The 15,013-nt window shown below is 43.2% G+C and overlaps 1 protein-coding gene across 2 annotated transcripts in view; it reads left to right on the top strand.

Moving 5' to 3' along the window:
• The first annotated feature begins 428 nt into the window (after positions 1–428).
• LOC118535559 (uncharacterized) overlaps positions 429–15,013 on the top strand; it is a 34,013-nt gene continuing 19,428 nt past the window's right edge. For both annotated transcript variants that reach the window (XM_078063044.1, XM_036091882.2), the window contains exon 1: positions 429–560. The gene's annotated coding sequence lies outside the window, so the exon portion shown is untranslated. The remainder of the gene's footprint in view (positions 561–15,013) is intronic.

Raw genomic sequence — 15,013 nt, 5'->3', positions numbered from 1 at the left:
CTCATCAATGGCATGGATGCCTGGGTGATTAGTGTCCAGATAACCGCATAGGGCCCCCTTAAAGAGGGGCAACCGATCCTCTGCCCTTGAGCTGGGGCCTTCCATTTCCCGGAGCGCCTCGCGGTAAATGTTTGTTGGCCTTTTCTCCTGGAGTCAGGTGGGGAACCCGCTTACCTAGACCTTGGGAGCTGTGGGAACTACATTTCCCAGAACGCCCTGCGTTGAAGACAGCGTAGCTGAGCCAATGAAGGCTTAGAGAAGGGGCGTTTCCGATTGAGCACAAAGAGTCGGGGCGGGACTTGCGGCCTCCAGTCCGTGGCCCTCATCTTGGCTGCTGGCTGGTGTCGTCAGCTTGTGGGAGGTTCCGGAGAGCGGGGCCGGGGGCGAAAGGAGGCTTTGTCCCAGCTGTAGGGAGGCGGGTCTAGGGTCGGGGGTATCGCCGCCTGCGAGGACCGCCTGGAGACCTCGGTGCCCGCGACTGCCCGGGTCGCTCAGCTGTCATCACTTCACTCCGCCCAGAGGCTCCGATGGCGGCGGCCGCGCCCGGGGACCCGGCTCAGGTGAGCGCTCGTCCCCCGGGCCCTCCCGCCGTCCCCCCACCCAGAGCCCGAAGGCCCGAGCGCGGGGCGCCGGCTCGCGTCCCTGCGGCCCAGGCCCCGGTGTCCGGGACAGGGAGGCGGCGGCGGGAGGACTCTGCCCTCAGGGGACAGCGCGGGAGGGGGTCACGCCTGGACTGCGGGCCGGGGTGCCGGACCTTCAGGTGAGGACTCTAGACGCCGAGGGGACTTTGGCCGAAGGAGGGACATGAGGGGTGATGAGGACATTGAGGCCCTGAGAGGTTTGGTTTTTGTTCAAGGTCGCACAGCTGGTAAAAGGCAAAATTGAGTACTCGGAGAGAGTAGAAGCCAGCCTGAGGTCACCTGGCTCCAGGGTCGGCAGGGACAGTGAGCCCACCGGATCCCACCGGACACATTTCTTAAAGGCCTGCCTCTTCAGCACAGATTCTTAGGGCGGAGAAGCGCTTGGAACCTGCACAGGGCAGTGGAGGGTGTCTCAGTCCCTCACTGGCCCCAACCCTCATCCCCATTCTCTGGCTCTTCATGCCCTTCTTCCGCCCTTGAGTCTGGTGATCCTGGACAACCCCTGCGCCCAGGGTCCTAAGTCCGTGCCAGGGATTATAGGCAGGCGTTCCCTTTTCTGGTAACCGTCTGTAAACAGGTGTGGAAGGTTAACCCAGGAGTGGGTACCAGGATGTGCAAGTGCCTCCAGGTAAAACTGAAGTCGGGAATGTTCAAAAACCACAGGTCTCCTTTCTTTCAGGTAGGAATAGATAGCGAATGGATAGGTGTCCTGTCAAGTGACTGCCTGAGATGTTGGGTGTGTTCTAGAAGTAGTAACAGTTTTCGATCACAGGAAGGAGGTGATGTTACCAAGGTCTTAAGAGGCTTCATCTGGCTTCACGGTGGAAAACAGACTACGGGCTTGAGAGAGCACAAAGGACAATCATTGTGCAGGCTACTGCTATAGGCCAGGTGAGGGTTAATGGCCCAGGGTTGTTGCTTAGGAAGTGGTTATATTCTGGCTGTGTGTTTTTAAAAGGGGCAATTAGACTTTGTGATGTGGACAATGAGGGAATGAAAGAGATAATCAGTGATCTCAGAGCTTTTGGTCTTAGTAGCTGTAGGAATGGAAGCTGCTTCAGTGTGTTACCACCAGACTCCGGTCCTTGGACACAGCAACAGTAGAAACGAGGCTGGACCTACAATTTAAAAGCAGACAAGGCTTTATTGGGGCAACAGCTGCAATGGAAGAGAGACACAGTCACAACAAAGGTGTCAGACTGGCTCTCCAAACAATAGCCAGGGAAAGTTTTAAAGGACCTAGGGCGGAAGAAGAGTGACTTCTTTTTTTTTTTTTTTTTAAGATTTTATTTATTTATTTGACAGAGAGAGATAGCGAGAGCAGGAGCACAAGCAGGGGGAGCGGGAGAGGGAGAAGCAGGCTTCCTGCCGAGCAGGGAGCCCGATGTGGGACTCGATTCCAGGACCCTGGGATCGTGACCTGAGCTGAAGGCAGACGCTTAACGACTGAGCCACCCAGGTGCCCAGAAGAGTGACTTCTAAGCATGTAGGGGTGAGGTAATACAAGGAGCTGGGCGCGCAGGCGCAGTTGACAAAACATGCTCTTCATATGTTGGGTGTTTCATTTCCAGTTGTCTCCACCTCTGGGAGTGATTTATAGCATTGTAATGAGGTAAAGGTAACTGTTGGTCACTCCCTGGCCCATCTGCACAGGCGTGAGTCCCTGAGTCCGGGGTTAAGCTCAAACTGGTCTGGGTGGTTTCATCCACTAGAGGCCAGAACTCTTTGTCCAGGCAGTCGTTATTGTTTGAGGGGTAGTTTTCGTTTCCATCCTGGGATGCTATGCCCTTTGGGTCTTTTGCTTGAGTTAGGAGATAAGCTAGAAAGAGGAACCTAAGGAAGAATGTGGAACAAATGTTGGTGGATACAAGCAGGTGAGAAGTAAAGGTCAGGTCTTGGGATCTAGCTGGTGGGAAATTCAGATGAGCAAGTTGGTGTTCACTGAGATTATCAGGAGCTTTGTTCTGACCATTTTAAGAGTCTGAGGTGTTTCACAAATCACTGAAGGGGGCATCAAAGAGCAACTAACATACAGGTCGGGAAATCTGGAGAGGGATTCAGGTTAGAGACATCCAAAATGTGGTTACAGTGTGGACCAAGATGAGTGAGCAGTGGGTCACATTGAGGCAAACTTGAGGTTGTGGTGGCAAAACTCTCTGGGGGCCAGGTGTGGAGAGTGGGGGCCCAGGACTGGGTCTTTTGCTTGGATACCTGGGTGATGGTATTAGGCTTCACAAATGTAGGTAAGTGGACATGGAGGTGTGGTGTATCAGACAGGATAGTCTGGTAGGTGGCCAAAGCTTCCAGGGGGAGAGTGGCTTTCCAGTGGATGCAGAGACAAGGGGTAATGGATGAAAGATGACACTCAGGCCAGAGCTGGTACTTATTCGTCACTTTTTAGACTTAGCAAGATTTTGTGAGGACTTTGGTGGGGCCTGAGGTGTTTCATTCAGCCTGATCAGGGGAAAATAGGGTCACCTGTGAGAATCACTAGGTCTGGGATGGGCCATTAATGGGAGTGGTCTTGGAATGACAGGGGGAGAGAAAAAATTTTTATTTGCTGAGTTGACAGCAGGTGCGTCAAGGAAATAGAATGGAACTATGGGTATCTGAGATCCACACGTGGTTCTGTGTTCTGTCTGAGGCAAGGGTCAGGGCTACGGGGTGAGGCCTTCATAAAATGATCTGGAGTAACACTGCTATTGGAACCCATGGGAAGTCGGTGGTCTTATGGGATCCTGTGTGAATTTGCTAAGAATACTGTGGATGCTATCTGCCAAATTGTGGCATAAGGCCTAAACCCGATATGATGTGCTTCCTTGACAGTTGGTGAGACCAAGTGCTCAAATGGCCTGCGTGCAAGTTCTCCTCCCCACACTGCTTCATGGGATAATAGCTCGTAGCCCAACAGCCCTTTTCATAAAGGGAACATGGCGCAGTTCCTGCTCATCTCTTTGTAGCAGGTTTCAGTTCCCTACCAGCCCACAGACTTACACAAACAAGCCAGTCACATCCTCCTGTGGGATTCAGAGTGCTCCCAACCTTTTCATTCTACAAGCATAGCATCTCACAGCCCCTGTTTGTTCACTCTTTTTCAGAATGCAACTCCCTTGTGGGCCTATAGGAGTGGTATCCTATTCTCAGAGGTGTGAATTTATGTGGTAAATAAACTGCTGTCAGGCTCATCTGTCCAGTCTCAGGTGTCACGTGTTTGGCCATCACCATAGTCTAAGAGTGGGATTAAGAGGAAGCAGTAACATCTGGGTAGGTCAGGCAGATGCATATGGAGCAGGACAGTGAGGTAGCGGCAGTCATGGTCATGCAGCTGTGGGATATGGAGACTGAGGGATGTGCAGTCTAAAGAATGATGTGTCCTTGGAGAGGGAGCATTGTTAGATGGTCCCAGGGCCCTGAATTTATAATTACATGGCAACGACCATACCAGGGGAATTGCTTGTCAGGAGTCGTGGACCCCGGTATGCTAGGCCCACAGCTTAGATATGTATTTGTCCACCTGTCTCTTGCTAGTGGTTGAACCCAGTGGTCAATGGGACCATGAGGAGACAACAACACCGATGATACCAGGGCCTGATTTCTCCTCTAAGTTGGGAGGCTTGAGCTATAGATGGTCATAGGGTAGATGTGTGGGGGAAGGGATTGTGGCTCCTCGGAAGTAGACTGTTTGTGGTTTCATCCATCATCATCATAGCAGGGCAGTGTGACCTTTCAAGATGTAGCTTATAGTTGTCTACACTATAAGCAAGAGAAGCAGATTTACTATCACTGTTACTGAATTTTGAATCAAAATACCCTGGAAGACTAAATGACATGAAATGTGAGCCTACAAATATATAAAGTTGATTAAATAAATAGTGGGATGTTCTGAAGGGAACTAAAACCCTAGAAACTGTACTTGGAACATTTGTTTTTCTTGCCCAGCAGGTAAAGCAGAACTGAGAGACCCACATGTCACTGTCAAAGAGCATGAAGGGATGAAGGTCAGGGAGCCTGAAGAGACCGGTATAGAGGTGTTCATCAGACCATGTTGTAGGTTCATAATCAGGGTTACTCAAAAAGATAAAATGGAAGAAAGTAAAAGGAGACCAACATATTCATCAGGATGAGATTGGCTTTTGTCCCATCAAGATGAGAATGGAGCTTGGGGCTTTGGTTTCACAGAAAGGTCTGGGGGAAAGGCCGTGGCCATGAATGTGTTGGATTTGCTGCTTGTGCGTGAGCAGAACAAGGACCGTGGCACCACTTGGTAGATGAGGCCGGAGCACATAATGCCAATGAAGGACAAGATGCATACATGCAGTGAGATAATATTTCTGGAATATCCAATTAACAGTACTGTATATTTTTTCAGTAGTTTTTTTTTGTTGTTTATTTTGGAGCCATTTACTTTCATAGCAGTAAATTTATTTAAGGGAGATGCAAGGTATAGGAGAGGAAACAGCAGAAGCCAGTGACACTTTGGGAACATCCTTCTAAGCTCCATCCACTGCAAAGTATTGTGGCAAAGCTTAAGGTTCTGAAAGCCACTCAGAAAGCAGGTAATGCTAAGAAGAACCTTCTGCCCTTTTTGTGAAAATAAAGACAGTTAATATCCAACATCATTCCAGAAAATAAATTCCATTCAAAAGCTGCCGTTGGCTGACAAATCTCGTTAGAGAGAAGCTTTACAGATAAGCTTAAAGATAAGTTGGTTGAAATTCAAGTCTGTCAATAGCACCTTCTATGCAGTGAGCAAAGTAAAATTATAAAGATAAATGAGGTAAAGCGTTTCCAAGGATCCCAGATCCAGTATGGTTGAGAAAGATAATATCCAAATTTAAGTTAGAAACAATTTTATCAATTTAGAGGACTTGAATTTTTCTTGAATCAGAGAAATATGCAAACTTTAAAATAAAATTGGCTTGGGGCACCTGGCTGGCTCAGTCGCTGGAGCATGGGACTCTTGATCTCAGGGTCATGAATTTGAGCCCCATGTTGGGTGTAGGGCTTACTTAAAAAATATATTGATTAATTAAATAAATTTATTTTTTGGAGTATTTTTTTATAATAACAAAAAGATTGAAACCTATCTGATGTCTATCAGTGGAAAATTGAATAAATCATGATGCATACCAAGATGGAGCATTAGACAGTGTGGAGATGATAAGGAAGTTCTCTTAACTGCTACAACTCCAGAACATACTGTTTGGTGAAAAAGAAGAGGAAGCAGGTGTCACAATATTTTGTGCAGGTAGCTTTATTTTCCTAAGAATGGAAGGGAAATTTATTTTTTTGTTTGTTTCTCTTCAGTGTCATTATGGCTTGATTGGCTGATACTACAAGAACCTACTGAATATATGGATGTTAACTTGACAAAAATAGAGATAAGGAGATACTATGTTCCTTTGGAATGTCATATAGAAAAAAGTAGCAGTGGCTCCATATGAATAATTCTCCCCAAATACCAAATCAAATTTTGATCCCATCCGTTGATTAAGTGACTGTTTAAAGGAACAATGGGGCATTGAGGATTATATTAAAATACATTATGAGGAAGCAGTAAGCCCAATTAATATATGTGAAATTCTATAAGATATATGAACCTTTTCATAAAATGTGATATGTTAAGATAAAAGGAACAGGATATAATAAAGTCTAGAGAATATATAAATATGATACAATGGTCAGAAAAATATTTGAATGCTGATTCCAACAAACAACTCTGAATATTTAATCAACATATCAGAATTTGAATAATGACTTGGTATTTGATGATTTTAAGCAACTTAATTTATATGTAATAAAGATATTGTATATTAAATAAAATATTCTTTTATAAAAAATATTCCTTTATGAACATTCACTGAAGTGTTTAGAGGCATAATTACATGGCTTCTTAAATTATCCTTAACGTGAATTGGCTTTGGAGGGAACTTGTGTGGGTTTATACATGAAATGAGTTTGGCAGTGGGTGGGTCCTGTGAAACTATGTTATGGGTCCATATGATTCATTTATTAACCCTTTCTGTTTTGTAGATGTCTGAAAATTGGAAGTTATTAAAATGTCATTATTTCAATAATTAACAAATTCAGATAAATATTTTTCCTCTATTTGCTAAAACAATTCTTTTATTTTCTAGGGCACCATTCTTCTTTATGTTGCATTGTTTTAGCCTTCAATTTTGAGAGAGTATTACATTGAAGTCTCTTTTTTTAAGATTTTTAAAATTATTTATTTATTTGACAGAGAGAGAGCGAGAGCAGGAACACAAACAGGGGGAGTGGGAGAGGGAGAAACAGGCTTCCCGCGGAGCAGGGAGCCCGATGCGGGGCTCGATCCCAGGACCCTGGGATCATGACCTGAGCCGAAGGCAGATGCTTAACAACTGAGCCACTCAGGTGCCCTGCCCCTGAAGTCTCTTTCTATTACTCTGTTTCTCATCATTTTTCCTAAGCAAGGATCAACAATTTAAATGCCTTCCACACTGGGAGGAGAGGGCAGTGAAAGGAGTAAAGTCAGCAATGTGGGTAGAGCTTGCATGCTGAAGAAGAGAAGACCCAACTATGTTGGCCATTATTTTGTATTTATGATCAATTTTTTACTTTGTTAAGCAGGTCATCAAATCCAGATTATTATTTTTTAAATTAGACTTTATTTTTTTTAGGACAGTTTTAGGTTCACAGCAAAATTGCGTGGAAGCCGTAGAGGTTTCCTGTATATCCCTTTTCCGCCACATAAAAACAGACCCCTCTACTCTCAACATCCTACATCAGAGTGGTATATTTTGTTACAATCAATGAATCTGCACTGACATCATTTTCACCCAAAGTCCACAGTTAACATTGGGGTTCACTTTTGGTCTTATGCATTCTGTGGGTTTTGACAAGTGTATAATGACATGTATCCACCATTACCGTAGCATACATAGTTTCACTGACCCTAATATCTGTGCTCTGCCTATTCAGCTCTCTCTTCCCACTAGCCCCTAGCAAACACCAATACTTTTACTGTCTCCATAGTTCGACCTTTTCCAGAATGTCATATACTTGCAGTCCATATAGCATGTACTCTTTTCAGATTGGCTTCTTTCACTCAGTAATATGCATTCAGGTTTCCTCCATGCCTTTGCATGATTTGAAAACTTCTTTTCAGTGCTGAATAATATCCCATTGTCTGGATGGACCATAGTTTATTTATTCATTTACCTACTGAAGGACATCTTGGTTGCTTCCTAGTTTTGGCAATTATGAATAAAACAGCTATAAATAAATATCTATCGTCAGACTTTTACGTGGACATACATTTTCAACTGCTTTAAGTAAATACCAAGGGGCACAGTGCCAGATTGTATGATAAGATTATGATTAGTTTTGTAAGAAACAACCAAACTGTCATCCAAAGTGGCTGTACCATTTTGCATTCCTACCAGCAACGAATGAGAGTTTCTGTTGCTCCACATCCTTTCCAGCATTTGTCGTATCAGTGTTCTGGATTTTGGCTATTTCTAATAGGTATGTAGTGATATCTCATTGTTTTATTTTGAAATTCCTAATAACAAATGATGTTGAGCATCTTTTTTATTTTTATTTTATTTATTTATTTATTTATTTATAAGATTTTATTTATTTATTTGACAGAGAGAGACACAGCGAGAGAGAGAACACAAGCAGGGGGAGTGGAGAGGGAGAAGCAAGCTTCCCGCAGAGCAGGGAGCCCGATGCGGGGCTCGATCCCAGGACCCTGGGATCATGACCTGAGCTGAAAGCAGATGCCTAATGGCTGAGCCACCCAGGCGCCCCGAGCATCTTTTCATATGTTTGTTTGCCATCCATATATCATCTTTGGTGAGGTATCTGTTCATGGTTATGTTAAAACAACAACAACAACTAGTTTTATTAGCCACATTTAAGTTAATAGTACCTAAATCGCCTAAAATTTAACAACCTAAAATTTAGATGCTCTCAGAGAATTCAAATTAGGATTCATCATAGCATCACTTACTTGAAATCCATAATAATATTTTACTTGTTTCGATTAATAGTCAATAAATCATTAAATAACAATAAATTATTAACTGGAATTAGACTTAGGGACCATCAGACATTTGGTAAATTACAGATTAGTTCCTGCGAATATATGCTAACAAATAAAAAAAATTTCTGGAGGCATGCCCAACAATTGATGACAGAACTTAACTGTTGCATTATAGAGGATGGGGAGTGGAAGAGGAGAAAGAGGAAATACCATTTATTGTATGAATATGCACATAAATCTCAAAATTTTCTAAACAAAAATATTTTATACATATTGAAGAAATAATAAGGAAAACATTGATAAAAAGTGTGTGTATAAAATTAATCAATACATACAAATAAGAAAAATTATAGGGGAATTATAATAATGAGAAATTACAAAATGAATTTAAATAATCAGATATATCATTTAAATGGGAGTCAGGGGTTGCCTGGGTGGCTCAGTGGATTAAGCGGCTGCCTTCAGCTCAGGTCATGACCTCGAGGTCCTGGGATCCAGCCCTATGTTGGGCTCCCCTCTGAGCAGGGAGTCTGCCTCTCCCTCTGCCCCTTCCCCTGCTCATGCTCACATGCTCTCTCTTACTCTGCTCTCTCTCAAATAAATAAAATCTTGAAAATTTTTTTTTTAAAAATGGGAGTCAGAACCACAAAATTTGGGTAAATCATAGAGATCACAAAAGATCTTTGATTCCTGGACCTGTTGTGGTTACATGTCTCACCCCCATTAAGAACTGAAGTCATTTGTGAAAAAAATCAAGACTGTTTATTGTCTTTTATCACAGTTTCTGTGGAAGGACATTTAAGGACTAAATTGGCACATGTTACTTTCAGTGGGAGTGATGGGAAAATCCCCATCTCACAGCTCTGTGGTTTAGATTTTGGAGGTCAGATCAGACCCAAGTTGTCACTGCTCAAAGAATGAGTGGGGCAATTACTTTAGAAATCCTAACAAATGTGGAGCAGATGCTGATGTTCAGGGACCACCAAAAAAACACTTTTATATGTACCAAAGAAACACTTAGATCCTAACACCATTATACACCTTCATTGTTTCTGCCCTCTTAGCTTGGCAATCTTTTTTTTTTTTTTTTTTAAGATTTTATTTATTTATTTGTCCGAGAGAGAGAGAGTGAGCACAAGCAGCAGGAGTGGCAGGCAGAGGGAGAAGCAGGCTCCCCACTGAGCAAGGAGCCTGATGTGGGACTCGATCCCAGGACCTGAGCCGAAGGTTGATGCTTAACTGACTGAGCCACCCAGGCGTCCCTCTAAGCTTGGCAATCTTTCACTCATCCTTTCTTTTATCAAATGAGGTGTTTATTTAAAAATATATATATATTTATTTATTTGAGAGAGAGCAGGGTGGGGGAGTGGGCAGAGGGAAAGGGAAAGAGAATCTTAAGCAGACTCCCTGCTTAGCATAGAGCTTGGCATGGGGCTTGATCTCAAGACCCCGAGATAATAACTTGAGCCAAAATCAAGAGTCGGACACTTAACCAACTGAGCCACCCAGGTGCCCCTCAAATGAGGTGTTTATTATTCTGAGAACCACATTTGTAACAGCACTCCAGCTGGTCTTAAGGGTTAAGTTTCTTCAAGTTGATACACTCATTTGCTGACTTGAGGCCCTTGATCTGTAACAGAACTAATTTACTTTGAGATTTGCAGACCACTAGCCTTGAGGAGTGAAGAGCCAGAACTTTCCTAGGCCACAGAGGCCAGCAAGTCTGTTTTAAGCCACCTCGGCTTTCTGATTAGCCTAGCACTTTTTTTTTTTTTAAGCAAAATGTTTTCTTTTAGGTCACAGAAATGATTTTACTGACCTCCTTTTGTGTATCTATAGAACTTGCCTTCCTTTGCAGAAAGAACAGAGTACTTCTGCGCATCATAAAACAGGATCTGGGCCCCCCACACAACCCGAGCACTGAGATAACGTTTGTAACTGGCACCATCAAGTCTGCCTGTGACCAGGAAATGTTGCAGGCCACAGCACTCCCTTTGCTGAATAACTACCCTAAACCCCTTTAAAAAAGACCCTGGGCCGGGCAGAAACCTCAGAATTGGCTTTTGGACCAGAGTCCACCTTCTCTCCCCAGGTTGCCAGCCTCCTGAATAAAACTCAAATACCTTTCCAATCAAAACTTGTCTCTTGAGTAATCTTTCAGGTGACTGGCAGCTGAACTTGGGTTCAGTAACATTTTCTTTGTACTGATCCCAGAAATTTGCTATAGACATAAAATGACTGATGAAATGAAGTGCAGCCTGCTGCCCAGGACCATTACGGAAATACATAGAGCGTACAGTTTTGTACTGATCACAGAAAGTTTTCAAAGACTAATCATCAGGGTTCTCCAGAGGAACAGAACCAATATACGGACACGGAGAGAGAGAGAGAGAGAGAAAATTTATATTCATTTTTTTCCTCGATAATACTGGCTTAACAGAGACAGGAGAGAAGGAGAGAGATTTTTAAGAAATTGGCTTGCAAAAATGTGGAGGCTGGAAAGTCCAAGATCTTTGGGGGAAAACTGGCAATCTGGAGATCCAGGGAATAGCAGACGTTCAGCTGTAGTCTGAAGACAGTCTACAGACAGGATTCTCTCTCTGTGGAATTGCTGTCTGTGCCCTTGTCATCTGAAAATATATTGCATATCTTATCTATTATTTCTTTTGCCTGAAGTTTATCTTTCCTGATGATAACATTGGCTTAATTGAGGCAGGTTCTTTGCCAGATATTTTTCCTTCTAATACTTTTTTTTTTTTTTAGATTTTATTTATTTATTTGACAGAGAGAGAGAGACAGCGAGAGAGGGAACACAAGCAGGGGGAGTGGGAGAGGGAGAAGCAGGCTTCCTGCTGAGTAGGGAGCCCGATGCGGGGCTCAATCCCAGGACCCTGGGATCATGACCTGAGCTGAAGGCAATCGCTTAACCAACTAAGCCACCCAGGCGCCCCACTCCATGTTCATTTTTAAAACTGAAGTCTCCCCTGCTTCATTTTCATCTTCATCCAGGCTGCAATCGTGCACAAATATCAGAAATTTAGAATATTATTTTTTAGGTAAAACACTTGGGTTGACCAGAAACACACCCCAGTAAACCCATCTTTTGTCTTAGCTGTCTTCTCTCAATAGTTAGACTTTGTCTTGCCTATCATTTTTACCTGATGTTTTCCAGGCATTTTCTTTTTTAATTTTTTTTAAAAGATTGTATTCATTTGAGAGAGAGAGAGACAGAGATAGCGACAGAGAGCACGAGTGGGGAGGAGACGGAGAAGCAGGCTCCCCGCTGAGCAGGGAGCCTGACGTGGGGCTCCATCCCAGGACCCTGGGATCATGACCTGAGCTGTTGGCAGATGCTTAACCGACTGAGGCATCCAGATGCCCCTCCAGACATTTTAGATGTGTTATGGCCTGGCAGTTTCTCTATCAATAAATTACTTAATCATTTCTAATAGTTCTCAATAATGTGATTATTTTACAAGTGTCTCTGAGATCATCTCAAGTCCCAATAAACACTGCCACAGCATTTACATGTGAAATAATAATCTCTTCCAGAAAGGAGATGACCTCCTGTTGTCCCAAAACTTTATTCAAGGGATAAAATGCTCTCTTTGCGCATGTTCAAAAATAGGAATTTGTAAGTTTTTGGCTTATGGTATTTATGGTATGACATTGGTGGAGATCGCCAATGAAATGTGTGTAGATTATGAAGACAGAGATGACTAAAAATCTACTGATTGGGAGATAATGAAGAATCAGCAAAAGTAAGTTAAAAAGAGTAAAATTATTAAGGGAGTCGAGACCTGGTGAGAGGAGTTTTAACCAAAATCTTAAACATGATTGTTCTCTTTAGAAGTTTGCTCATAACATTGGATCTGTGAAGATAAAGGTGTAAATAGAATGAGAATTACATAGGAATTGAGATAACAGAAAAAGAAAAAACACTCTTAAAAAGTTGAATTGTTAAAAAAAAGTTGTAAGGGTGTGAGTGAGAAGTGGTAGAAGCAGGAAATGTACTGGATGCAATAGTGAAGTGTAATTGCTTCAGAGTGTCCAACATAGGGGCATGGGGGTGGCTCAGCTGGTTGGGAATCTACCTTCTGCTCAGGTTTGGATCCTGAGATCTTGGGATCCAGTCTGGAGGCAGGCTCCCTGCTCAGCGGGGAGCCTGCTTCTCCCTCTCCCTCTGTCCCTCCCACCTGCTCACGCTCTCTCTCTCTCAGATGAGCAAATAAAATCTTAAAAATAATTTTAAAAAAAGGGTGTCCAACATAAAGTGTTTTTTTGTTTTGTTTTGTTTTTATTTAAGTAATCTTTACACCCAACATGGGGTTCGAACTCATGACTCCAAAGTCAAGAGTCGCATGCTCTCAACTGAGCCAGCCAGGTAACCCCAACATAAAGTTATTTTAAGAGATTCAAAGAGAGGGGCGCCTGGGTGGCTCAGTTAAGCGACTGCCTTTGGCTCAGGTCATGATCCCAGGGTCCTGGGATCAAGTCCCACATCGGGTTCCCCCTTCTCTGCGGGGAGCCTGCTTCTCCCTCTCCCTCTGCCTGCTGCTCCCCCTGCTTGTGCTCTTTCTCTCTGTCAAGTAAATAAATAAAATCTTAAAAAAAAAAAAGATTCAAAGAGACTGAGTTGCGATGATACCTGTTAAGAGATTTGGTTAAACATTTTGTCTTTGCCAACTCCTTAGGGCTTCTCTCTCAGGAGTTCCTTAAGACCATGGCAGCTTTGGAGGGAAATCTTTTCTGACTGATGTTGGACATAAACTTGTCCTTTATTTTCACAGAGGGCCAGAAGGATCTGTCTCAGCACTACCTGCTCTCAGATGGCTTCCAGGCCAGTAAGCTTTGCCCCAGTATTTTGAGGTGGGTGGAGCTAAGAATGATGTCCCCAAAGTGCACTGGGTTTTGCTCTTTCCTCTACTGTGTCCTGTAACTCCTGCTAAATTCCTTTATTGCTATGAATAGACTGGACCAATAAAAAGGAAAAACAACTACAAAAAAAAAAAAATTCATGGATATTGTTTTTCAGGCATTCTAGAAAGACATATTATCCCAGTACATGCATTCATTTTGTTCTTCATTAACATTACGTGTTCTCACCTCATGGTCTACCAGGTGGCTCCAAAGTACTTCTGTACAGACACAAGTGGAGAACCCAGCACATTCACAGCAACAGCCTTTCCCCTGGACTCTCCCATAAGCAGCACTCTTATCGTGGTGAGCAAAAGTCACATTCACCATTCTCATCCTGGTGAATATGTTTGTTGCTTTTTACTCTCTCCTGTTTTATCTTTTTGAATAACCCTCATTATGAACCTGCACCATGGTCTGATGACCTACACTGGTCTCTTCAGGATCCCTGACATCCATCCCTTTACGCTCTTTGGCAGTGACACTCAGGTCTCAGTTATACTTTGCCTGCTGGGCAACAAAAACAAATGCTCCAAGTGTAGTTCCTGTACTTATCTCTAGGACATCCCACCATTTTTTCAGAAAACTTTATATATTTGTAGGCTCAGAGTTTATGTCGTTTAATATTCTGGAACATTTTGGCGCCTGGGTGGCTCAGTTGGTTAAATGGCTGTCTCCAACTCACGTCATGATCCCAAGGTTCTGGGATCGAGCCCACATTGGGCTCCCTGCTCAACAGGGAGCCGGCTTCTCCCTCTGCCTGCCCTCCCCCTGCTTGTGCTCTCTCACTCTCTCTCTCTCTGACAAATAAGTAAAATCTTTAAAAAAATATTCTGGGATATTTTGATTCAAAGGTGAATAACAAAGATCATAACTCTGCTCCATATTGCTTATAGTGTTCAAAACAGGAATGCTACTCATTCAAAAGTAATTTTCTAAGATTGTATAATGTTATTCACTAGAATTCAGGTAATTTTATGACATAACATTGGGAATATTCAGAATATAGGAGTTGAGAGTATAAAACTACTTCTGGGGGCGCCTGGGTGGCTCAGTCCTTAAGCGTCTGCCTTCGGCTCAGGTCATGATCCCAGGGTGCTGGGATCGAGCCCCACATCAGGCTCTCTGCTCTGCAGGAAGCCTGCTTCTCCCTCTCCCACTCCCCCTGCTTGTGTTCCCTCTCTGGCTGTGTCTCTGTCAAATAAATAAATAAAATCTTTAAAAAATAAAAAATAAAAAAAATAAAAAAATAAAACTACTTCTGGTTAGAAATTGATGCTGACACTTAAAAGATTCATTCTAATTACCAAAGCATAGTTGGAGGGGGGAAGGGAGGCTTCATTTGGAGAAAAAAAGACCTGAGAATATTATTCTGAGTTGGAAGGGCACATGTGGAATTCAAAGAAATGAAGGAAGATCGATG

This window comes from Halichoerus grypus, chromosome 15 (assembly GCF_964656455.1).
Source record: "Halichoerus grypus chromosome 15, mHalGry1.hap1.1, whole genome shotgun sequence".
Lineage (NCBI taxonomy): Eukaryota > Metazoa > Chordata > Mammalia > Carnivora > Phocidae > Halichoerus > Halichoerus grypus.
The sequence above is the reverse complement of the archived record's forward strand: the minus strand, read 5'-3'. Positions and strand labels throughout refer to the sequence as shown.